Here is a 26,518-nt window from a genome sequence, read left to right as displayed (position 1 = left end):
ACAGGTCAGGAACGTGACACTGTGACACATCAACAGTGAAATTAAGATTTCAATTAATATTTAATTTTTGTCCCTCAACAGACATTAGCCCATCAATGTTTTAAGAGGGCCTAAACTTTTTAAGGAGACCCAGGCGTCTTCAGTAATATGTCTACTGATCTACTCAAAGCCTCTGTCAGGAACCAACCGTTAAACTTTTCTGTGGGTGGGTGATAATGTTAGATTAACTGACAGTGATCATTATCTATGCAGATCTAAAAGGGAAACGTATGCAATCATCTGCAATTGAGCTGAGCGAAATCAATATTGATGGCTACAATCTCCTCCTTATGAGAGGAAAAGAGTGAATTGTCCCACTGAAGAGAATATAACACTCAAATGCTTACACTGCAAGAACACCTCTGTGTCGGGAACAGGACACCTGCAATGAATGCAATGGACTCTATTTCGTCATCATTTCCTGTTAGAATGTTTGCATTGTGTTTGTTTGTTGTATTTATTTGACAGTTCAAATTCTCTGTGTACATTACATAACACAGGAAGGCCATAAGGGAGGGGTAAGCTGGTGTCTGGACTCCCCTGCCTGTGGGTGGGTGACTGGCAGGATGGGTACCGGCTGTCGGCGTCCTCTACATTTATCGGTGCTCCGACAGCACCTCACTGTGCCACAAACACACTGCAATAAAACCCCAAATTGCTTTGGATAAAACAAATGGCTTTGTCACTAGAGGGATAAGCAAAGGGGACATGAATAAAATAGCAACAAACAAAGGGAGAGTAGGGGGAGTTGAGACGAGCTACGGACTTCAGCAGCTGGCCGCGTCTCCGGGGTAAGAATTGATGAGGGTCATCTGCACTCCTCCGATGAGTGAAAGGGCACTCTCTCCGTCTACAGAGGCAGAGGAAATTCATTGAAGAAAAAAGAAATAAACCAAGAGGCCAGAATTGCTTTCAGAATCAACCACTTCATTTCATGGCTGGTGTAGCAGCTGTGGTACTGCTGAAACATCTAGCAGAGAAATACGGAGACATTCCAATATCATGGTACTGCCACTTGAATTACATTGTGTTCCTCCACAGTCAGTCAGAAATAATTTGTTAACCGTTGAGTCTTCGTAAATCTTGCTTGAACTTGCTTGATCTTGCTTGAAAAAGGAACAACTATTTTCTCTCCATCTTTAAATACAGAGGAGTGTTTTCTTAATGTCCTCATAGAGAGGAGCCACCTATGACCTCAGGTCCTCCTTCCCCAGGAGCACAAAATGGCTGCCTTTTTCCAATCACAATACCTGCAGAGGCACAACCATTTTTCACAGCCACTGCAGGCAGAGGCCTACTGATTAAGACCAGGCAAGTGGCAGCTAGCCCACACAGTGCTCTACKCCAAGGAGAAACTAAATAGAGGTGATGGTTCTCCTCAGAGAGGGAAGTAGAGAAAGAGTCTTTGGATAATATGAGGTCATTTAACCTCCGTAATCATTCCTGTCTGCCATTGGTCCTGTAATCTCAGCTCGGTATTTGGCTCAGCAGAGAGTAGAAGAGACATCTCTGCTTCTCCCTGCGTATATTAAGTGCAAAGCCACTAGTAAAAAATAAATATAGTCTATACTGTAATGTGCATGTTCATTCTTCTGTCTATTCCACTTGAAAAAAACACAGCTGTCAATCAAATCAATTAAGTTAGCTATAACTGTCATGCCCTGACCTTAGTATTCTTTGTTTTCTTTATTATTTTGGTTAGGTCAGGGTGTGACATGGGTGATTATATGTTTTTGTCCTGTCTATGGTTTTTGTATGTTTATGMGGTTGTTACCAGTCTAGGGGTTTTGTATGTCTATGGTTGCCTAGATTGGTTCTCAATTAGAGGCAGCTGTTTATCGTTGTCTCTGATTGGGAACCATATTTAGGCAGCCATATTCCTTGAGTATTTTGTGGGTGATTATCTATGTCTATGTTTAGTTGCTTGTGTCAGCACTATGATTATATAGCTTCACGTTKGTTTTGTTGTTTTTGTATAGTTCATTCCGTGTTCTTTCTTTATTAAAAGAAGATGTATTCAAATCACGCTGCACTTTGGTCTCATCGCTATAACGAACGTGACAATAACAGCATATCTGACGCATATCTGACGCTAAATAAATATGGACCAAGGACGAGTTGAAATCAAWMTTTTTTTTWTTTCYCTGATTCCACCAAACTCAATGCCCTCTCTCTTTCTCTCTCTCTCTCCTCTCCATTATTGTAACGATGTTCGTCTGAGGAAGAAAGAGTAGACCAAAGCGCAGCGTTGTACGTGTTTATGAATTTTATTATAACCTGAACACTGAAACAAAAAACAAAAGTGGAACAAAACGCAACAGTTCTGTCAGGTACTCACACAAAACAGAAAACAACTACCTACAAAACCAACATGGAAATGGCAACCTAAATAGGCTCCCCAATCAGAGACAACAAAAAAAGAACCAAAAAATAAAGAAAACAAAATATAACTAAAGTCAGGGCGTGACAATTATAAAATACATATCTCTCTCTTTTTCTCTCTCTCTTCTCTCCAGACTCACTGGTGCATGTCCTACACAGTCTTCTCTCCCCACATGTAGGAAATGCAGAAGAAAAAATGTATCAAAAGAGCAACCGACTCTCCCTCCTCCCTGGTCGGAGGAAACAAGATGAAAACAATCTAGTGTCTCCTCTCCGTTGCCGTCATAAATCAGAGAGGACTACGGTGGACGGAAGACACGCAGGACTCTGCATCATAATTAAAACACTCATCCTATATTCCACAGCCACACGCACACTCTTACGCACACACACACCAAGCCTCTTAGTTTTGACTCCGAAGCAAACCCATTCCTAATTAAAAATACAAAAATAGTGCCAATAGTGCACAATAAACAACTGAAAAGATGTTGCTGCCCTTGTTGTCATTGATTAATTGCGGCACGCCACCTTATCATTTAGTTCAGCATGATTAATGACAAATTAAATAAATAAACTCCTCTGCATTTTGCATGGGACTCATTTTTTTTCAGGGGGTTTCAAACAGGTTTGAAATAGGAGATCATCAGCGACGTGCGAAATGGCACAAATGAAAAGGCCATTGTTCTCAACTTAACTGGAGGACACGTGGTTTTCAGGAGGAAGTGAAAAGGCTCTGTGGAAATCAGCGAGACACACTCAACCTAAGGTGAGTGGAGTGGTCGTCTCAACAATAGCTATCTAATGACTGTGAGCCTGGCATCCCAGGCGGATAGAACAGAATTCAATGTAACCCGAGACCCGTCCTATACCGTAGCTAAGAGAACCTGGGCTACTTATGTCGTGGAAATATTGAATCAAATACTTCTCAGATAGCGGAGCTTGTGAATTCAAATAGACTTTATTACAAACAGCAATTCCATGGAAGAACCGACTCTCCATTCTTAGTACTTGACTTTTATACAGTCTTACCCTTACATAACATCGTCACTTCACTTTATGAATCTTGTTGTCTTGCTTAGTTTCCATTCTCTTATTGGCTCAGACATTGGGGCATAAATTCTATTGGTGGCGTGACATGCATACTCCTAATGGTTCCTATAACTGATTAGCTAATGTTCCTGTCCAAAGGTCTTCACAAGATCAGATATGGCCCAGACCAGACACGTCTTGTTGGTTTACCTTGCCTCATCCACACGGATTCTGCTTATGTTCTGTTTTAGGACATGTCTAATTTTTGACTCAATGTTGATCCAGCTTTGTACACTCACATGGGCTCAGCCTTCATTCTGCTTACACATGTCTAATATTTAAACTTATATCGATTCTTCTTTCTACTTCAAAGAGAACAGTATACGTACTGAAAATCACCAGATGACTGGAAATTCTCTTACACTTACTCCCTGTGTTAAATTTGTTGATGTTAGCGGTCAGTTTCACAGGAAGTAATGTGACCCAAGCTGACCTCAGTGGCTTATTTTTGTACTTATTCAACCTTTATTTAGCTAGGCAAGTCAGTTATAAGTACACCACAGTTCCATCGCTACCACACGTATGTCCTGAAAGCTAAGCCTTTGGCCATTCTCAGGCAACAATGAATGGAGCCATGGCCACAGTACAGGAAAGAGGCAGACCACAGCAGAAAATCTGAGATTCAACGCTGCACCAACTCAGATGTTTGTTACTCCTAACGCCACTAATTAACAATATTGACGGCTAATGAGCAGATGAAGTAGGAGAATTACAACCCACACTAACGACTTTGTCTAATAAGCCTGTTCATTATCTCCCTAACAGCCACAATGGCAAAGAATTCAACTTGTTGCTTCGACACTTGGACGACGGGAACCAAAAAAGGGGTGAGAGAAACAGAGGGGGGACAGTCACTGAGGGAGCACAAAGACACTGAACAGAAGTTGGCTGTTTCTATTCTCCTTCGCTGCTGGGAAACGGTCTGATTGATCTACACAAAATAAGAGGAGAAGTCTGCCCTCCCCCTTTCTTCCTCTCCCAACATCACCCCATCTCTCCCTCCTCTCAATTATCAAGGTGATGCCCCAGATGTACAGGCAATTATGCATTAAATTCCTTTTAAATTAGGTGGCGTGTAAACAATGCACCAGGAGGTTGAAGGCACGGCCCCTCCATTTCTCAATTTAGACTCATTGATTGCCCTCCCCAAATCTGGTTGCTTCCATTATGGGCTGCATTATGTGCTGCCTGAATACCAAAAGGATTAGGATGAGGCCATTCAAAGTCTTAACACGTAAAACCTGGTGGTTTTAATGAATTTGGGGAGCACTTTACATTAAGTTACCCCTATGACTATATATCTACACAGTAATAACTAGTAACAACATAGTTACGTGTTACTATGTCATTATGTGGTAATAAGGGTGTAGAGCTAATAGCTATCAGTTATTACACAATTGGAACAAGGAATGTGTAATTACACATCCACTGGCCGAAGGTTATTCCACGTGTGTAATTATTGATGCTATGACACATTTTCTTGTTACACTATGTAAATAATGTTGTGTAATTACACATTTGAAAGGCACCTGTGAATTACCATGTTAATAACTGTACCTTGTTAAACATGCAACATTTGTGAGGAGAAATGTGAGGAGAATTGACAGACGTTAACAGTGACTACATGCTTACGGCTAATAGATTTATGAGAATCTTTGTGACATGCCTTGAGGCAGGTGTGTTGAAAATAATGTTCTGTTCAGATCAGGTTCATTGGATATTTATTGACTTGACTTGAGTTGAGTTCACAGATTCACGCTTTTAAGATTGTTTGTGCGTCATCCATCCAGTTAAAAGATCAAGACTCATAATCAATGTTCCCTCAAATGTTTTACGTCACTGAGAAAATTTCAGGTCTGCTGAGCGCAACTTGAATTTTGTGAAAATTCTGTGTAACTTCCAACGTACGTTTACTGTGAACACTGAGGCTGTACCCACTTTAAGTTAGTTTTAAGAGTGGTCAATTAGACAGCTGTGGCTATTTGATCATAATGTAGGCCTACCAGAGTGGCCAACCGTCAGAAATAATGGAGAAAATGCATACAATAACATTTTAACATGGAAATAGCTGTTCTGTCATTCAGCCCAAAGTAGCAGCCAATGTGTGGTGTTCAATGTAGGCCTACATTCCATGTGACTTTTGATAAAAACATGCAGGGCTTGACATTAAACTTTTTATCCACTTGTCCTTCAGACAAGGAGGTGACTGAAAATGTTGTTGTGTTGTTTGATGCAAGAAACCACTTCAACAAAATAAAATGCAACATTTTTCCCATACCATTATTACAGAGAATCAGACAAATGATGCTACCCTCTGCCTATTGGCTACTTAGCTTATTCAAGCCTGTCTCAAAATACAACACTGCCCCTTTAAGACAAAAAAAGTTCTTTACCTGACACATTTTTCAAAGGTGACTAGAAATGTACACATTCTGTGCTCTTGTAGGAAGCAATCACCCCTATTGCTGACTACAAATGATCTATCACTGGGCTAATAACTCACTCACTAGCAATGAATATGAACAAATGTACATATGTGCACTGGTGGCTAAATGCAGCTCTCGCTTTGATCTCAAAACAAGCGCATCTACTCACGACCGCTTATGCTGTAAAAACAGCAGTTCAAAGTGAATGGCACAGATCCATACATGGCAATGGTCTATTTGCATATAGGCATACTGCAGCTCTGATTTGTTTTGGCCCAGTGGTCTGTGTAGAGTACAGGCCTGAGTCATTCCTGTCAACACAATAGAAACCTACTCTGATGCGTTCTGCCTACAACATAATATATTGTATAGTTAGTTTTGCATACTAACTCTTGCATCGTTTGTTTTGTTTCGTTATGTTGTATTGAAAGTGTCTAATATTGCGTTGATTGGATCCCAATTCCCACAGTAAAGGGAAACATTGATCGTGTTAATTAACGGGAAAACTGTATAAAGTTGAGTGAAGTTCAATCTCGTGCTTCTCTGTGCAGGCTGATATTTCTTCTGTGCGGCAGTCCCACGCACAGCTTAGAGGGAACATTTTTCATAAACAAGTTGTTCTTTCGGCAAAACACGATCAACTCTGAATTTGACTTCAACAGTGAATGGAAACATGTTATCAACCTTGATAAATCAAATTCTGAAAATCATGACAGCTCAACAACCCAAACTCAGATCCTTGCAGATGGTCTTGACTATCTGACTCCATCAATATGACAACACGATCATGTTCTCAGCATATTTCAACTGAACACTGCATTGCGTACGTCATTAGACCACCCAATCCAGTTGTTCCACACCAGGCTTATAAAATAATTCTCTGGAATCAGGAGGATAGAATAATTGCCCCCATGTTCTCAGCCCTAATCACTTAATTAGGAAGCTAGTCTCTGCAATTCAATTAAAGCTGTGTGATGGCGTTCAGAGCATCGAGCTGACCCCAAAGGCGAGGCAGAGTCTTTGGGGTCAGACAGATAGTGGGATGAGAACATGGGGGCAATTAGGGAATAAAAAGCCCCCCCCCCCCGACAGACAGTGGGATGAGTGACTGACATCTGGGGGATTGAACTTGTTTTACAGACGTGGAACTCCAAAGACTGGCTGCTACACATTTTTTTCAATAAAGAGCTGCAGTTCAGGCATCTAATGTTATGCGTATGTCCATTAGCATTTAAAATCAGCATGCAGTACCGGTGAAATACAGTTGCCAAATCCTAAGGATTCCGACAGGTCTTGCAGTTACAGTAGTGATGGGCCTGGTCATTTTGAATTCATATCTGCTCTTATTGGGAGGGTAGCGAGAGGAGAGCTGTACAGACCTAAGGGATGATCCTCATTTGAATGTCAAAGAAAGAGCTAGTACAACCTACCGGCTATAGAACAGAACAGAACATGGGGCCAATGTCCTTGACCACTTAAGAGGAGAGGAAAGTAGGCAGCCTGCATTCTCTGGTCCCTCCTCCAACTCTGCCTGTCGACCCGGTGTCTGTCGTCATAATGAAGTGTCTGGACAGACYGCTAGTCATACAGACAGACGGACAGATGCAGGGGATGGAGGGAGAAACATAGGGTGGGAATGAGAGGATGATGTAGGTGGTGTTGGAGGGTGGACTGTGGGGATAACACTGTTGGATTGGGATCTAGCATGTGCCGAGCTGTAAGATTACATCTGTATTCACAGTAGCAGGGCTACACAAGGTGTGGGAGGGAGGGAGAGGTGGGGAGAGTAATGCACGCTTCTGGGGCTGCAGAGAGAGAGAGGGAGGGGCTCTGTTTCTGAGGTGAGCCCACCATGCAACTCACAATCCACAACATCACTCATAACTCAAGAAAAGTCAGGCAGAGTCTAATGAGAATGGATCTTTCACCAATCATCATTTGTGTTATTGTTGCGATGCTGTCTCTGCACTGTTGCTTCTGCTCACCAGAACGAGAGGAGGGAAGAAAAGCACAAAAGACAGACGGAACGTTCTGGAATCTGACTAATGAATACAAACAACTTGAGCTCACCAAAGGGTTATGAACTATGGCTTATTTACAGTGTTCATATGTGCAGTTTATTAGATGAGTGTCTTTACTGTTGCAGGAACCACAAACCAATTATTCAAACTCTATTATGCTATTGTCATCATCGTAAAAGGCATTACTTTCATACATAAACACACAACTACACACAGGTTTATGAAAAGTGCTTGATGTATGAGGAGAAAAACTAATTGCCATGTATTCCATATAGAATTTTCTTAGTTTTTGTATTTTCTTAATGACCACAGATTTACTGTATTTAATTAATGCTGTTTCAAATGAAAGATTAACACACAGTTAGTGCTATCCGGGATCCTTGGGACGTCCACACCCTAAACCTAACCCCTACCCTTACCCTAACCCTAACATTATCCCTTACCTTAACTATTTTAAATGTCAACTTCAATGGGGTAACGTCAGAGTTGAGACGTCCCAAGGAAACCCTGGATAGCAAGGACCCATTTTTCTCCCACGGCTCTCTCTCCTCCCTGCCTTCCCATCTTCCATGATCCTGACTGATAAGATTAATGCCTGCTCCGTCACTAATCTCCAGAATGATGTACGAGGGTTAAACAAATGTTATTTTTCACACTGTCACCATCATACCTTCTCACTCTCCTGTTTAGCACTGAGGGGCTGGCGGAGAGAAGGCTGACTGGTGCTGCCAACGTGATCGCTCCCCGACTGTCTGAGCTTTGAGTGACAGGCATATCGCTCAGCACCCATTGCAGTTTATAATCACACTCTGGCTCAGCTACATGTATAATTAATGAGGCTGTGGAGCACTGCAGGTAATCATTTAGAGACCACATTTCAACCCAGAGTCTGGGGAGTGGGAGTTAAAGAGGAGTGACTGGCACATCAGTGCAAATTTAACTAAATGGCACCTGGAAGAGGACGGACTTTCATTCATACCTGGCTGAGAGAGAGGAACAATTTTGTTCAAAAATTAGCTACAGATTTATGACATTTCATCCATTTGTTTTCTGTAATGGATTCATTATTTGCCAAAAATATTAGCTTGTTCCCTCTCTGGTTCAGTATAGATTAGAGACTTTGGCTGAGTCATTTCTTGATAGTTTGCAGCCCTGTGCCGAACCGCCAACACGTGTGAATGCGTTTTGTCTTCTTTGAAGGACAGGCAACGTCTCCGACCTCATTAGAAAGTGGACACCACATATTCAGGTTGACTTCGAGCTACAGCGACGTGGACTATTTTCTAATCAGGGTGATGGCAGCAGGACAATGGACAGTCAGACACCTCTTCTCTCCTCTGTCTGAGCAGGAGGCAGAAGGCTGAGGAGGATAGGGAGCCAAACATTTTGGGCCGAGGGGGCCATTGGTCACATGGAACTGAAGGCTGGCAATGGGAAGCTCAGGGGATAGGTAGCTGAGGCTGGCAGTAGGAAGCTCAGGGGATAGGTAGCTAAGGCTGGCAGTAGGAAGCTCAGGGGATAGGTAACTGAGGCTGGCAGTAGGAAGCTCAGGGGATAGGTAGCTGAGGCTGGCAGTAGGAAGCTCAGGGGATAGGTAGCTGAGGCTGGCAGTAGGAAGCTCAGGGGATAGGTAGCTGAGGGCTAAAAGGACCGTAGAGCTAAAGCAAGGGGCTATGAAACCAGGGAGGTTTTCTAGCCCCTAATAGGCTATGGGAGTACAGAGGCTTAGACATGCTGGGGGACAAAATGGGCTGGTGTGCCTGGGGACAGAGGGTGAACTAGAGACAAGGCTGTGGATGGCATAGGAGATGAGAGCTAGGGGCTAGAGTGGCTGCAGAGCTGTGGTCGCTAAGGGAGCTGCAGGTTCAGAAAGAACCACAGAGAGCCAAAATACTCCAGGAGAGGAGAAAGGCAACTCTTTCAGTGTGGACATTATGCTGCCCTGGGATAGCCTGTACCCTCTACCTGACTGACCGCTTCTGACTAGGATAAAGCAGACCATTATKGCTGCTATCATACCTCCAACCAGAGCCTCCACTAGGGAACTACAGTACTGACTGTCTAAAACGATTCAGGTTTTTGCTTAGAATACGGCACCCATGCTCTCCAATTCAAGCATCATTTTATTGTATTAAACTCACTCCAGCAAGCAATTCCCTCTTGTAGTAGGAAAGTTCCCAGGTAAGTAAGATGAATCTGTTGAAAACGTACTTATCTAGCTAGAATCCAYCAAACAAATAGTCTGATTAGATGTTAGGTTGTTAAGGGAGAGAGGGCTTCAGGGCCTCAATAAGATAGAATAATCTAATTAAAGAAGAGATTGTGATTCATATCATCTAAACAACGAGCGTCAGCTCTATACAAAAATGTAATGATACACAGCTTTATCCAGGCTGGGTCTGACTATATCCTTTGTGAACTCACTGATAATCACGGCTTTAAAAGTCCAATGCAGCTGTTTTTATATCAATATCCAATCATTTCTGAGTAACAATTAAGTACCTTACTGTGATTGTTTTCAATTAAAATGGTCAAAAAGAAACAAAAATTGCTTCTTAGCAAAGAGGGTAAAACTGTAAATTAGCTGTTATTCGCAGAGAGGTTTGAAACTCTCTTTCTTATTGGTCCATTAACTAATTTACTGCCTGGTGATGTCACCAGGCAGGCCAAAACTCCATCCCCCCAAAACAGGCAGAAATTTCAGACAGTCTTTTCAAACAGCTCTTACACTAAAAGGGCATTTCATCATTTTCACAATTTCACAGTATTATTCCAACCTCATAGTGTGGAAATATATATAAAACACAGGAAATCATGTTTTTGACTCCACTGGCCCTTTAATATCCATTATCAAGAGCAGTATGCTGAGGGAGCAAGGTTTTTGGGGCGTGGAGCACAAATCTTAGACGGGAGCCAAATACATCTATTTTTTTTTTAACTAGGCAAGTCAGTTAAGAACAAATTCTTATTTACAATGACGGCCTACCAGGGAACAGTGGGTTAACTGCCTTGTTCAGGGGCAGAACAAAATTTTTACCTCAGCTCATGGATTCAAACCAGCAACCTTTCAGTTACTGGCCCAACACTCTAACCACTAGGCTACCTGCTGGCTATCTGCTGGCTACCTGACTACCTGCCACCTAAACAAGTGGAGCAAGTGGACAAAACTATTTTGTTGCAATGGGGGCCGTGCTGAGCCTGCCTTTTTGACCATAAAGATTTCAAAGAGAATAAAACCCATTGAAATATAATTACAGGGTGTAACTCAGAGCTTCTACATCATGCTGCAGTGGAAATGTTTGTTCAAAGGAATTGTTTGTTCAAAGGGTCCCGGTGCAAGGTTCAACACAATATCAGCTCTGTGTTATCAGACTTTCAGCTGTAAATTACTTTCTTCAAAAACAAAGATTGTTTCAAGTGTTATGGCTCCTTTCTTTGAATAACAGACATACACTGATACACAGTTATTAAATAACACATATGAAATATAATTATACAATTAAGGGGTCGTTTGATGTTACCTTTCTTGATGTTAATTTCATGAATTCTGTAGATTTTTCCAAAAGCAAAACTCATTCAAATCAATTATTTAAACTTTTCAGTTTGCTCTTTTCTGTATGCCACCCGAGGTCTAGAGATCAGAGAGCATTCTGAGGCTCAAAGAAAGTGTTTTGCAAATTCAACCAAATGCATTACCTTAGCAGACCTTCTAGAGAATAGAAGGTGTACCTAACCACCAATACGCCTATTATCACGCATAAACAGCCCCAATAAATTCATGCGAAGAGGAAACGTCTCCGAAGACGTCGCATTCAAATGACTGCTGCCCTCGGCTTTGAGTGCTTGACACAAATGGCTGTTGTAACCCAAATTACCCTACTGCCTCAGTTCTCCTTCTCCTTCTCCTTTCAAGTCCCCTTTCCACTCCAAACACACAGGGTCCAGGAGAGAAAGAGAGAGTCCGTGGGAGTGCTCTGTCTGCATCTCATCTCCCTCTACCTGGGAGAGAGACGGCTGCAGATGGGGCTGTAGAAAATGGAGAGTGGCAGCGTGAGAGGAGGGGCCGCCAGAGTAAAAACTGCAGTCTGCCGTTTCCCCGCTCCACTCCAATATCCCAGGTAGATAAGAGGAACGCCCATGCGGGCGGGTGGGCTGTCGTAGTGGGACTCTTATCTGTTTACATCATTACACATTGTGTTGAGCTGCACACGGATGGATGCCCTGCAGTGACAGCCGGGAAGGGGATGCCTTTCAAAGTGTACATGGGAAGAAAGGGTAGGGGGAAAAAAGAGGGATGAAGAGCGGGGGAAAATTCACTGATAAGAAGAAGAAAAAACTGGTGGGATTGGGAGTTTATGGCACACCGAGGAGAGAGAGCTTTGATGTAGGTTTCACATCTCACCCTTTTGACTTATTCAAGTTCTCCCTGCGTCTTTTAGCGCACCCCCTGGTGTTTTACAGTTTTTCTCAATTGCTAAGACACTTTTAATGAAACTGGGGTCCACTGGATCTCCATCATAACCTAATTAGCACAACAGTATTATTTTTTCTAAACTGTAAGTAATTTCTCATTGCTTTCACACACAATGCAAATGCTAAGCACATTTGTGCAAAGCAGTAAACACGACTCGCTACAAAAGACGCAAAACTCAAATCATGACAAACAAAATGAAAACATTTGCTCACAGCTGATGCAAATGACTCTCTTGAATGTGAACCTCTTCTGCACGTGTGCAAAACTTCTTTGTGCAACTGTTCAATCAGCAGTCAGTCCCTATTCATGCATAAAAGAGGTCACCTCTGAGTTGCTGTTTGCAAGAATGGACCAATTAAGAGGCAGGGGGCAAGGACAAAGGAGAGGTAGAGCGGCCCACAGAGGAAGATAGTTCAGCTCTCAGTTCAAATGGAGAAAGGTCAAATAAAGCCGTTTGTTTCTGGATATTCATGCTCTTGAATGACACTTTCTGCATTGGTTATCGTTGGTAAAATAATTTTCGGACAAAAGAATAGAACCCGTACTGTGATAATATGTTTACTTGCCTTCATGGTGCAACTATAATTATAGTATCAACAAGTGGTACAGACATATAAAAGAGGGTAAACCATGTTAGCGTATATTGACAGTTGTAGTTAGTATTCATTGGGACATTTTGTAACGATTGATTGAAATAATGTTTTTGTATGTTTTGATGGAGGTGGTTGATTTTGTGTCATGTATTTAATGTTTTGAAGTTCTTAATGCATTTTGCAAGTGAAATGTGTCATTTTGGCCATTGTGTTTCAGTTTGGGGCTTTGTGTTAACTGTTTTGAAAAATTAAATCACCCTTCATGTTATTTGGATGGCAGAGAATCCACTTCAGCCTTACTGCCTTGAAAAGCCTGGTTTTGTTTAAGAGGAGGTAAGAAAGAGGGAGTGTGTACAGAGAGAGGAGACGAGATGTGAGGAGAAGAGGGGAGTGGAGTGGGGGAGAGGCAGATGGCGGATTGCATGAGATACGAGAGAGCTAGACATTGATGAGTCGAAACGGACTTGCCGCAGCGCTAGATGACTAGGGAGGATTAGAGGCGAGTATGGTTGTTTGTGATATGAGAGCAAAACGAGACAAGATAATATCCACAACATTGCAGAACGCAATATAGTCTATGAAAGAACAGACAGGCAGGAGAGTGAGCAATGAGCCAGCGAGGAATTGTGTCTGATTTTATTGAAATACAGAGTAGTGAAGTAAGATGAGGTAGAGACTAGTGCAGACCTATCGGAGAGCAGTTGTGAGTAGATTTTGAGAGTGGTAAAGGACAAAGATCACTATAGTGAGAACGAGCCTAATTTGATGAGAATGATACACAAAGTATGCGATTAAATGAGAGAGAGTTTCAATTCCTATGTCGCGTGTGGCCGAGAGTAGCAAAGTCTGTGGGTCGAGTGATAGAGGAGATCAGTCATGTCTAATTATGGTCGAGAAAAAGTTGAGAGTGAGTAGAAGAGGATTATGCTAAATCGAGGAATGGAGTGGTACTAATGAGTAGATAATTTATCATTGTGTGGGGTGACGAAACGAATAAAATCTTTATACAACATTTACGAGTCGGAGAAGCGAGAGACTTTTAGATGTTTTGATGGTTAAGAGTAGATAAATACGACTGAAGTTGGAAGATCGGAAAATTGGATGAAGGCCCGGAGTAGTCCGAGGCAGAGAGAGGAGAGAGTGTGTTTAGTTAACAGAGAGAGCAGAGAGAAACGGATAAGATCGTATAGAGAAGTGGATCATACGTAAATTAGCCACTTTTGGCTGTGATTGCTATGTGATTAAGCACATGACTTCCATTCCCCCACAGCCTCATCGTCATGCCAGTTTACAGTCCATATGCAGATCACTAGCAGAGACTGATGTTGACTGGTTTCTGCACAGGAGAGTGGAGATGTCCTGAGCATACATCTGAGCGCATCACAGCACGAGCACTCAGCTGCCCTGAGATAATTTTCGCAGAAACTATCATGGTAAATATACGTTAAATATATACTGAGCCAGGTGTTTTCAGGATCACGTTGGTACAGTAAAGTAAATCCTGTCCTAAATATCAGTTATCACATTACGGAGGCTGTAGAGTTGATATTGTTACGTTTAATTTAGTGAGATGCTTTCCAAATGTGAGATAAAGAAGCATCAGTATGAGCGCTTCGGTTATCAGAAATGTTTGAAACCTTGGAGTTACTGGACATGTACAACGACACCTTTCGCGTGTAGTGCACTTCCTTGAAGCAGGCCATTATCTCTGATAAAAGTAGTGCACTAGATTAGGATATCCATTGGACTGTGAAATTATGAATGTGTCTGCTATGTATATTATTACCGAGTCAGATGTCATCAGTGTTATATTACAGGAAATGTATTCCTGTTAAGATAAAGTACCATATGTTCAGTCGCTCTGATGTGTTCACCATACTAATCTAGGTTAATAAGATCATAAGTTGTGAATGGGGGCTCTCTATGGTCGTGTATTGCTCGTGTATGCTGCCTTTCCCAATTACCCTAGTCGTTTATAGTCATTGCGTATTTCACCAGGTCTTAGGTCTCTGGTAAAGTGGACATGACTTAACTGTAAACGGAGAGAGATAAGGTGCTGTATTTTGCACGCAGGGATATCTTTATTAGATGAAGAAGGGTCCAGGAGCCTTAATGCCTCTTCTCATTAGCCTAACTGCTGCGCTCGGTTATGTTACGGTCCCAAACCTTCTGGTTTTTTTATCTGTTTTCTTTTCCTTCTCCCTCTCTCTCTTTTCTCTCTCCTTCTCATCCCCTCTCTCTCTCTAACCTCACATTCTCATGATCTTTTACTTTTGCATGGGAGAGTTTCTTATTTTTATAATTCACCTTTATTTCTTCATGATCGACCGGTCTTTTTACTAATCCAGTGATGCTGTGAGCGAGGCGCTTACCGGACTCAGTCGAACGACGCCAGGGTGGCATTGAGCATTTCGGGAGATGCCTGCGATGGACTTCGAAGATGAGGAAGCGGAGGTAGAACGAGCATACCGTGCTGGGCATGAGCGAGAGAGAGACGTGGAATGGATATGGGAAGGTAGAGTTGGATGGGAATGATCTTTGTTACGAATTAATCGCTCTCTATTATTTCTTCTTCTACCGGACTAAGGCGCCGCGCTCAGTATCCTCTACATGATGCTTACTTCTAACAACCTTCTCTAAGACATTCGTGTGTCAGATGTTATTACCTTACTCCTTCATAACATACACGGCGATCGCTCCTCGGTTTTATCCACTCTACCTCCTCCTCTCTTATCACTCCACATCTACCTCTCCTTTTCATATCATTCTCTATACCCACGAGGTGCGAGCGTCGACTATGCGCTTCCTCATATCCAACGATAGGCCCTCCTGCCTCCCAGAGATACAGTCTAGTGTATTGTAATATGGCCAATTGTCCAACTACCTCGGCAGCCTACCTGAGCTCATTCCAAGTTGACCGAACGAATGAAGATGATCTCTTACCTCACGACGGAACACGACGATGCCTGTTCGCAGAGCGGAAGCGCACGATCTTACTGAGAGGGACACGCATCCCACAAGAGGGAAGCAGGAGAGAACGGATCAAGCAGGCCTAACCCCCGATCTCGCGGGGAAGAAGATGAGCATCCCTGACCGCGTCCTGAATGCGCCGAGCGACAAAGGGGCGCGGGCGCGAGAGAAAAGGAACGTTGAGGAATGGGATAGTGAGAGAGAGGGAGAGGTTGAAGTGAGAAAGAGAGATGGAGAAGAGAGAGAGAGAGAGAGAGGAGAGAGAGAGAGAGAGAGAGAAGGAGAGAGGGAAGAGAGAGAGAGAGAGAGAGAGAGAGAGAGGAAGAGAGAGAAGAGAGAAGAAGAGAGAGAAGAGAGAGAGAGAGAAGAGAGAGAGAGAGAGAGAGAGAGAAAAAGAGGTAGAGAGACGGACAAAGAGAAAGATGAAGGAGAGATGAAGGCAGTTGGACAGGAACCAATTGACTGAGGCCTTGACTGAGGGGAGAGAAAGCAACACTGAAGGATCAATACAGTATGTAACTTATTTTAAAGAAGACGGAGAGAAAGAGAGTTTTAGTATGGAAGAGGAGTAGGATGTTTTGAAGAAAAAGGAACATTTGTCACTCTTTTATCAGGCCTAGGTGAGATTGAATCAGATAAAAGAGAGGAGAGAGAGAGATAGAGTGAGGTGTAAAGGAGCCAAGAAAAAGCCCACAATCTTGTTTAATAATCCTCTGTGTGGCCAGCGCTGATGATTTCATGCAGAAATCGAAATGGAATTTGGGAATTTGGGAAACTGACATTGTTATAATCATGGGAACATGTCAGGTTAGGCTGGAGTAACAGACATCTGCTCCAATGAGACATGTCTGTTGTGTGACAGCGAGAGAGAGAGGAAGAGAGAGAGAGCAAGCGTAGTTACAGCAGCAAGGCTAGCACAGTGACAGTCCATTCTCTTCCTCCCACCACCTGCAGTCCCTCGCCTCCTCCACACAGAGACATAAGCACCATGGTAGAGCTCAATGCCTTTTCTGCTGTCACCATTTTATTCCTTAGTTAATATTTTCCCTCTCTGGCTTCTGTTGCCATATGTGCTCGGCAGGCATCATTTCTTCACACTAGCATTCCATCACAAGATGGGCAGCAGATGGCTGTGATGGGAATTTCACCAGGGGAAGGTGTGTGCGTTGTGTTAACCTCCCGTACTTCCACTACTAGCTACAGTTCCATGACAAGCACACTAAAGTATTGCCTTGAAAAAATATGGCGACATGGATGAAGGCGGCCGGGTTAGTAATGAGGAGAGGAAGGGTAGGAGTCTGGATCAGGAGACGGAGTCACAGAGTTGGCCACCGCACGGCGTCTCTCTCTCTCTCTCTCTCTCTCCCTCTCTCTCTCTCTCTCTTCTCTCTCTCTCTCTCTCTCTCTCTCTCTCTCCTCTCTCTCTCTCTCTCCTCTCTCTGAGTGGCTACTGTGTAAACTCCTTCATCGAACCCCACACCCATAGTAAACCCACAGGGTGGCAGTGTCTTTTAAACATCACTCCTCGTACTGGAGATGTGTGACTTGTGATAAAAGCCAGACCCCCGCTTTCTAAAAAGCGTCCCACTCTGACCTTGAAGCCATTAACAACTCTAATTTGACTGATAAAGCCTCAGGTTATTATCTTCCATATTACTTATCAGCCCTTTCTTTTCCAGCCGGGGCGGCACCGCGAGTGGCCTAACACTTGATGGAAGACGAAGGGAGAGGTGTGATACAAAGGAGAAGCTATACATAGCAGTATATCACCACAGACACACGTGGCTGTTACAGATATCAGATACAGCGTTGTATGTGTGTTCAGCCACAGAGCCAAAGAGCATCGTTCTTCACCATAATGGGGGATGGACAGGGACGCAATGAGGACCATGGAAACTATGGGATGACCACTTCTTAACACCTCTGGTTGTGGCTAATTCAAGGTCTACATGGTGCTTTTATATATGCAAGCTCTGAATGCACAGCATAGAGACGGCGGATCAGTGAAGAGAGAGAGAAATTCATTTACCACAACACAGATCTATTCCGCCCACGAGAGATTGGTGAGAGCTGATCCAGGGCATGTTCACGCGTGTCAATGAATACCCGCTCACAGAGGGAAGAGGACCCTACACACGCCTCCAAGATGGCAGCTGAGACACTGCCTAGCATCATTAGCTGGGGCTCAGAGATAGTGCAGGTTTGTGTTGTGAGATGCCAGGCTTGTTAAGTCCTTCCAACCTCCAGTGACAGTCAGCAGTCTATTTCAGTGAACCCCTTCACCCACTGCTGATGAAGACTGAACCTATACTGAACATACTGTGTATTAGGACACTGCATCATACCCACTATGCAGACAGTAGATCTGGCTATGACACCAGCATGCGTTCGTCTGTGGTGAGGCTCTAGTACCACGTTATAAAACACAGGCTGGCTGGTCAGCATGACTAAAGTCAAACACACAGGTTAAAACCGCTAGCAGGCTTGGCGGCTTGTCTACATGGCTCAGAGTGACCAAGCCTTATATATATATAATGTTATGTTAGACCGAAGGTCAAGCCTTGTGCTAGAGCCATCAAAACAAAAATAGTACTGCAGGGCTCTGCTGTGCATTTGTGAGAGTTAGCTTGAGTGACTTTGATTTAACATTGCTCTCCATCCTCCACACGGAGTTCACATAGCAGTGGTATGAGGTCATCGGTCCAGAAATGTAATGGCAATATATACATGATTATAATCCCAGTGGTCGCACCGGTCATGGCTTACAGAACAGCAAACACACCTAAAAGAACACTGATTTTGTGAAATAGTATTCTGGTCATGTCCAGACCACGGTCGTCATAGCAAACCAACAAGCCTTCTTGAATCTCAGACGAAACGAAGATATTCAACCACTCTTGGAGGACCATGGAAGTAGATTTAAGAAATGCTTCTTTATTATTCAAATGATTGAAGTGCCTCTCCTCCAGTACCAATCCATTGCTGCCACATCCAAATGACCCAGTTCTACCCAGGATGTGCCAGCCTGTTGAAGCAGCTAGTTCAGCTGTAGAGTGGCTCCTGTAACAGGCGTCTTACTACACAGCAGCCTCACAGCAAATAATCCCATGATAAATGGAGAGAGCCAATGTGAGATGACATCTGTTTCATTACTGGGGGCCCTCAATGGGGTTTCTGGTGTGAGAGGAGGTGAAAGAAGGCCACCAGGAGAGAAGAAGGAGCTGAGTACAATCTCTCCATCTTCCTCTTTCTATATCCATCTATTGCTCTCTCTCTGCTCCGCCTCCCTCCCTCCCTCCCTCCTCCCTACGCCTCCCTCCCTCCCCCCTCCCTCCCCTGCGCCTCCCTCCCTCCCTGCCCTCCTCCCTCGCATCTCTCTCTTCTACGGCGTGGCTCTCTCTTCCTCTCTCTGCTCTCGGTTTCCACGCTCTTCTCCCTCTCCCTCTCCCTCTCCCTCCTCCCTCTGCCCTCTCCCTCTCCCCTCTCCGCTCTGCCCTCTCGCCTCTCGGCGGCTCTCCGCTCCATCCCTTCCCCTCCCTCCTTCTGGATGCGGCAAGGGGTATTGAGTAGCAGCTACTGTTTGACAGCTCAGTCCGCAGGCTATTAAGATGTGTTGGGTGTAAAGAAAGGAGTGGTAGTGGAGTAAACATAGCTAATCCAGTCAGTCGACATGGAAAATACAGCATCACGGCGAACGCTCCGGGAGGCAGCACTATGGCGAAAGCGCCACGGCAAGAGTCAAGCAAAGAGGTCATCAAACGAGCTGCGGCGGAGGCAAACACTAGACAATGCACAACACATGGGGAAACATGCGGTGCACGCATAAAGCACAAGCAACATAAATACAGGGCATGGCATACACAAACACTGAGCCCACACCCGCTGCACCTACAGCAGGGCAGTGCACAAGAATGCACACAACGCAACACACACTGGCACTACAAGAACACATATAGAGCTTTCCAAAAGGTTACCCGAATAAGCATCAATGTGATGAGAGAATTTGACGTGAAAGTACACACACGCGATGCCATCCATTATTATCGCACTGAATGCAAAATAGACGCCCTTGAAGTCACAAACAACGCTTTTCTCCAGTCTCGCCTGGCGTGTAGGTAAATGTGGGTGGTTTTGGTGATTGAAAAGGGCCCCTTTTGAAAGGTAAGTAACGTTTCGTGACTGACAGCTGCTGTCCCTTGCAGGTCAACTGCTTATATTCATATGGTGTGTCCTCAAATGCCCCGCGCTAAATTCCCTATGATAGTGGCACATACATGGCCCCTAGTCAAAAGTAGTGCAAGCTATCAGCAGGGAGGTAGGGGGTGCCATTTGGGGACGTGGACAAACCATTAACCCAGGCTTTAGCACATGTATGAAATCCAGTTTATGAGTGAGTGAAGAGAAAGAGTGTGTGATTAATCAGAGGAATTGCCCACAGCGACAGCACAGCACACACACACACACACACACACACGCACACACACACACATCACACACAACATCACACACACACAGCACACACGACACACAGCCACACACACACACACACAGCACACACACAGCACACAACACAGCACACACACACACACACACACACACACACACACACACACACACACACACACAGTAGGAGACCCAGCAGAAGTGTAAAGAGAGCAATAAAAAGGGCAGTATGAGCCAGCAACATGCCATGCCAGGCCCTCTGTCATCAATCATCTGTCATCTGTCATCTACCCATATGGACAAACAGTTGCTGCTTGTTTTTCTCTCTTCACCCAGGTCCACGTTAGCATTAGCAAAATGCCACTAAACAAATACTGACTCATCATCTCACAGCTCTAGGGCTCACAGATGCAGTGCTGAGAGAGCCGGCTGGAGGGAAGGCAGTGGGAGCAACGTGGGAGGAGGAGGAGAGCAATGTGGCACCGTTCCTTGTCTTGGACACCAGAGTGTGTTTTGCCATGATGCTGGTGTAGTGAGTTGGTCATCAGATGCATACATAGTCAGACATATTTTTGTCTGTAACTCTGTTACCAACCCTGTGTCTAGCCGTATATGTGCTACTGACCTGCCCCTGAACAGACAGATGACCTGTGAGTGTGTGTGGGCATAAGTGTGTGAGTGTGTGTGTACATGCATGTGTGTCAGTCAAGCAAAAGATACCAATTATTTTTTAATCTAGGGTGTAACAGTCAAACCGACCTCATGCTGCCAGCACTGCAACAAAGGACCATGAACAAAAACAAGTAGATTTCGTAGGATTCTTAGAATTCAATGGCTTTTGATTAAGGATTGTCAAATTCTCTTACTAAATCCTGTCGTGGAAATTCTAATCAATAATGAGGAGAGACAAGGCCAATCACCAATCAGGATATTACTTTATTCAAAACTTATCGACAAGGGAGCATAGAGCAATAACGATGGCTGGTCGACCCAACATGGTGATTGTTGGGTTGAGAGCCCCAACACAAAGGATACAAAGATATTTTAGAGCAAAGATACACCCCCTTAGTCTGCATGACAAACAACAGATGTGTGGAATGGGTCACAAGGTGAGACTTCGTATGAAAGAAATGAATCATTCACAGCAGACAGTATCTGCTGTAAAGACTGTTCTCATTGTGTGAAAACCAGGGTCTGGCACCCAAAACAAGGTTCCTCTCATAATTATCCCTACCTGAGCCATCTCCACCCTGGTACTTCCGGCACACAAACTCCAACTCATTCTATGGAATGCGGGCTCCGAGAGAGGACAAGACCATCATAAATCAGTTGCTAGAGTTCAATCTCAGAAGCTCCTCTCAGTTCACACAGACACAATAGAGTTCTAAGAACCCTATTATATTCTATAAAACAACCATTTGATGCAATAACAGCATTATAACATCATCTTGTAATTTCGCTCTCACAAGCCTCCAGACTCTGATTGGCTGGCCGTGGTCCTAGCCTCCCCAGCTTTGCCGGCAGTGTGCCCAGCCAGGTGGACCGAGGACTGATTGGATGCTGGCGCCCGGTGCCACAGAAGGGGTCTGGCTTGATCAGGCCTGGACAGACATGTGTCTGTGATTGGCAGGACTCCATTCCCCAGACTCCCCTCTGACTCCAGACAGACAGCCACTCCTTCTAGCCAGGGATCAGACTAGGCTCCATGGGCCCAAATCAAACAGACCTCCACTGTCTCTTCTCTACTGGCACACACGCCTGTTTACCAACAGTGAAGGGATACAGGAAACTCACTCTACAGAGGACAGATTGCTAATGAGAGTTGGGAGTCTACAGATGTAGGATCTTCATTTGAGCCAGTTTGCTTCAGCAGGAAAATATTGCCGCTGCAACAAGGAAATGTGAATTAATATGTGGATTATAATTTATTGACATTTTTGTAGGGGTTGATACATTTTTTGTCAGGGCAAATCAAGTCTGACATTTCAAAGTGGAAATTACAAAAAAAACTACACTACAAGTTTGTATTTCGTGCTGTGCAGGAAAATTCGGAGCAACAAAAGAGTTACCAAATTAAGATCTTACATCTGTAACTCCCACATCCCGGACTTACTACTGTTAGTGAATCACCGGCTTCCATTCTCTTCTCCTGTTCATCATCATCATACCGAGGATCTCTTTGAAAATGCCTCTTCAGCACCATGCAGTGCTAGTATGTGATGAGATGATAGCAGATGTCAGCAAGAAGTTTTGCATGCTTGCAACAGGTGTGAAGGTGTCTGGGTGTCAATACATTTGAGGGACTAAAACCCGCAAACTGTTCAATAAAATACACAGGACCACAAGTGGTTGCAACACAAACATCACACACTAATCAACAACCCCCAGCTCCTCAGTCAGTGTTTTCCTCAGTGAAGATACTGCATTCACCCCCACACACAACAAGCTGTCTTCACGCCAACCTCTTCTCACTACCAGCCCCATTTGCATGGAAAGTGCGGCCCCACTGCAAACAACACATCATCTGAACGCACTTCCAGTCACTGTCAGGGCTGCAGAGTCTCTGGCCTCGTTTAAGGCTCAGCTAAAGACTGAGCTGTTCATGAAAGCTTTCAAGGACCTACTGTATGTTAATTCTGTTTTCCTGTCCACCGGATCTGCTTGCAATGTTCTGTGTTTTGGATTTATCTTTTTATTATAATTGTTTTTCCTTGGGTGTGAGAAAAGCACTTCACAAATGAAATGAAATATTATTATTATTATTATTGTTTCTCAAATTTCTGCAGAGCCACTCCCATGGCGTTTGGCAACAAATATATTGTGTGTTTGGTGCGTTTTGTCTTGGAGGCTGCTGAGGGGAGGACGGCTCTTAATAATGGCTGGAACGGAGTGAATGTAATGACATTAAACCATGTGTTTGATGTATTCAATTCCGCTCCAGCCATTACCACGAGCCTGTTATCTCCAATTAAGGTGCCACCAACCTCCTGTGTTTGAAACGTATATCTACAAAATGATATCAGATAAAATGATCAGGTGATAGTACTGTCAGCTTTGCTGAGGATATATGAGCGCAGTGGGAGAAATGCAGACGCTGCTGCATGGCTGCTTTGAAGAGGAGGGTTCCGTAGCAGTGCTTCCTCTCACCAGATGCTCCCACAGTTCCTCCTCAACATCCTGCAGGAGTCAGTACAGCCTTCCAAGACATCAGAGGAGGCTGTCATAGCCCCGAGTCACTGCTGACACATTAACACAGAGGAAACAGAAGGGTTAGTGAACATATTTGTTTGGGAGTGGGTAGCGTAATGCAGACAGAACTCCTTACTTTACCGTTTTCATGTCAGTGTGTGTGTGTGTGTGTGTGTGTATGCATGTGTGCATTGGTTTGCGTGTGTATGCGTGTGTGTATTGAAGTTTCAACATGTATTTGTCATGTGCACAGGATACAGCAGTTGTAAAACAGTACAGTGAAATGGTTACTTGCAGCTATTTCCAATAATGCAGTAATACAATTACTAATATAGAAAACACAGGAGAAATACGAGAGAAGAAAAAACTAAGATGAGAATACAAGCTACATACAGGTCAGTGGCAGTACCATGATTCCAGTGTGCAGGTGTACTGGAGTGATTGAGGTATGTATATGTCAACAGGTTAAAGTGACTGGTCGCAGGATAAATACTAATGGTGATAATAGTCAATAATAATCAAAATAGCAGCAGTGGGCGTGGTGAGTGTGTACAGCATCAGTTGTGAGTGTGTGAGTGTCGGTGTATGTGTGTGTGTGTGGGGGGGGGGGGCAGTGAATGTGTGTGTGACTGTGTGGATAAAGACCTGTGGGTGATCATAGAGTCAGTGCAGATAGTCTGTGGAAGAGGGTGGGCAGCTGTTGTTAGCTGTTCAGCAGTCTTAAGGCTTAGGGAAAGAAGCTGTCTCGGAGCCTGTTGGTCCGATGCTCTGGTACCGCCTGCCGGAGGGAAACAGAGAGAACAGTCCATGGCTGGGGTTACCGGCAATTTTTCGGGCCTGACACGAATGTCCTGGATGGCTGGGAGCTCGCTCGCCACCAGTGAGCCGCTGGGCCGTCCGCACCACACGCTATACGGCCTTGCCATCAAGGGTGGTGCAGTTGTCATACCAGGCAGTGATACAACCAGTCAGAATGCTCTCGATGGTGCACCTGTAAAAGTTCTTGAGGATCTGTGGGGCCATTTAAATCTCTTCAGCCTCCTGAGGGAGAATTAGAAGGCTTTCGTGCCTTCTTCACAACTGTGCTGGTGTGAGAGGACCATGTTAAGTCCTCAGTGAGGAACTTGAAGCTCTTGACCCTCTCTCCTGCGGCTACATCATGTGTATGTGTGTGTGCGTGTGCGTGCCGTTTTACAGTATTTTACAGGTGTCAGTTTGACTTTTTTTTTTTTACCATGCCTTTATTAATTTTACTTTGTATTCTGTGTCTTACAAAACGGCAAGATAAACTTCCATAACAAATGAAAGGCATTTAAGATATAAAGGGAAGGTTCTTTATCAACAAATTCCAGTTCCACTCTGGCAGAGCCGTATTTTTAACAAAGAGAGACTATTTCATAGCTTTTTGCCTCACTGCTGATTGGATCTCATAGGACTAAACCTATAGTGGTAACGTATTGCATCATTTACCCATTCAGTCAGATATAAGAACAATGCATCTCTTGTACACTATAGGAATATAGTGATACTAATGGCCGAGTGTCAACTCTATCCATTATTTAGGGGTTTAGAGGCTCTTGCTCCAGTGCCACAAAACAGAAAATATGAGAGAACACAGAGAAATACTGGGAGAAATAAAAAGATAGTAGAGAGACCATTGGAGCAGGTTGACCGGTAGATACCAAGGCTCAGGGCATCTCTAAATGTTTCATAGCAGGAGGGGGGGAGAGAGAGAGAGAAAGAGAGAGAGGGAGAGAGAGAGAGAGAGAGAGAGAGAGAGAGAAAGAGAGTCAGAGCAAGAGGGATTGAAGAGAAAGAGAAATTGTGAGAGAGAATAAAGGGAACGAAGGAGAGGGGGAGAGAGTTAAGAGAGTAGACGTCGAATAATTTTCAGCGGCCAGGGGCATGAATGTGCTTTTGTGTCTCTCCTAGGAACTGGGAAAGTTTGGTGCGTGACCTGCTCTTAACAACTAGAAGAGGTCATTGAGAAATGGGAGATAAAGACGTGCTTCACCGTCAGTGGGGAATAATGCCAGCCCGGACGTCCACACCGTTCATCCATTCAGTATCGATCTCTTCAGAGTGGATTGTGTTTGATATGTAAAGATTAAGCATTGAATCAACAAAAGCCACCTAACCTGGAGGAGTCGAACCCTCCTAACTGGCGGTGATCCAAACTGCAGTTTTAAAGAACCCATGTTATTATGATGTCAACTCTACATGCATCAGCTTAATGGGCCATTATTGAAAACCTGAGAGAGAAAGGGGGATTTCATCTCCCAGGAGTCGGCCGGGGCAACGATTACCTCCACAAGGCTTCGGAATAGGAAGGCTGATATTCATGGKGTGACGTCAGCGAGGAACTTCGGGGATTCGCGGTACGGCCGGGTCACCAGGGAACTGGATCCCAGATTTGGTGCAATGCTTTATGGGTGCCCAGGGAAATCATGGATGGAATACGGAARGCTGCAGTGTTCCGAGGTGCCTCCCGATGGCTGGGAACGTTCCACCCACACATTAAGGAGAGGGGGGACCAGTGCTGGGGTCATGAAGAGTGGCATTCAGACATACATGTGTGAGGGATGTCTCCATCACAAACAGAGAAACGGAGGAAAGGGAAATAGTGATGTAAGTGCTGTGTGTTGCAACCCACAGCAACATTTCTCACGGGGCAAAATCCTTAACAAGTGTTTTTTGTCGCCAACAATGCTGTATCTGTGTCTGCTGTATGTGCAGAGCCAGACTGGATGGATGAATGGAGGAATAGATGGATGAGTAGATAGATGGAATAGATGGATGGAGAGTGTGGGCTCAGATAAAGGGCATGCAGGTGCAGCTCGTCGAGAGCTGCTGAGATGAAAGCAGGAGAACACCACTGATCCTCAGTGAACT

The 26,518-nt window shown here is 44.2% G+C and overlaps 1 long non-coding RNA gene across 1 annotated transcript; it reads left to right on the top strand.

Annotated features, from left to right (window-relative positions):
* The first annotated feature begins 635 nt into the window (after positions 1–635).
* LOC111982422 (uncharacterized) lies at positions 636–5,655 on the top strand. Its single transcript, XR_002879744.3, has 3 exons — positions 636–1,044; positions 2,556–3,187; positions 4,276–5,655. It is a non-coding gene; the product is annotated as an uncharacterized lncRNA (long non-coding RNA).
* The last annotated feature ends 20,863 nt before the right edge of the window (positions 5,656–26,518 follow it).

The sequence above is a fragment of the Salvelinus sp. IW2-2015 genome, linkage group LG3 (assembly GCF_002910315.2).
Source record: "Salvelinus sp. IW2-2015 linkage group LG3, ASM291031v2, whole genome shotgun sequence".
Taxonomy (NCBI): domain Eukaryota; kingdom Metazoa; phylum Chordata; class Actinopteri; order Salmoniformes; family Salmonidae; genus Salvelinus; species Salvelinus sp. IW2-2015.
Note: the sequence above shows the minus strand (reverse complement) of the source record. Positions and strands in the feature narration are given on the sequence as shown.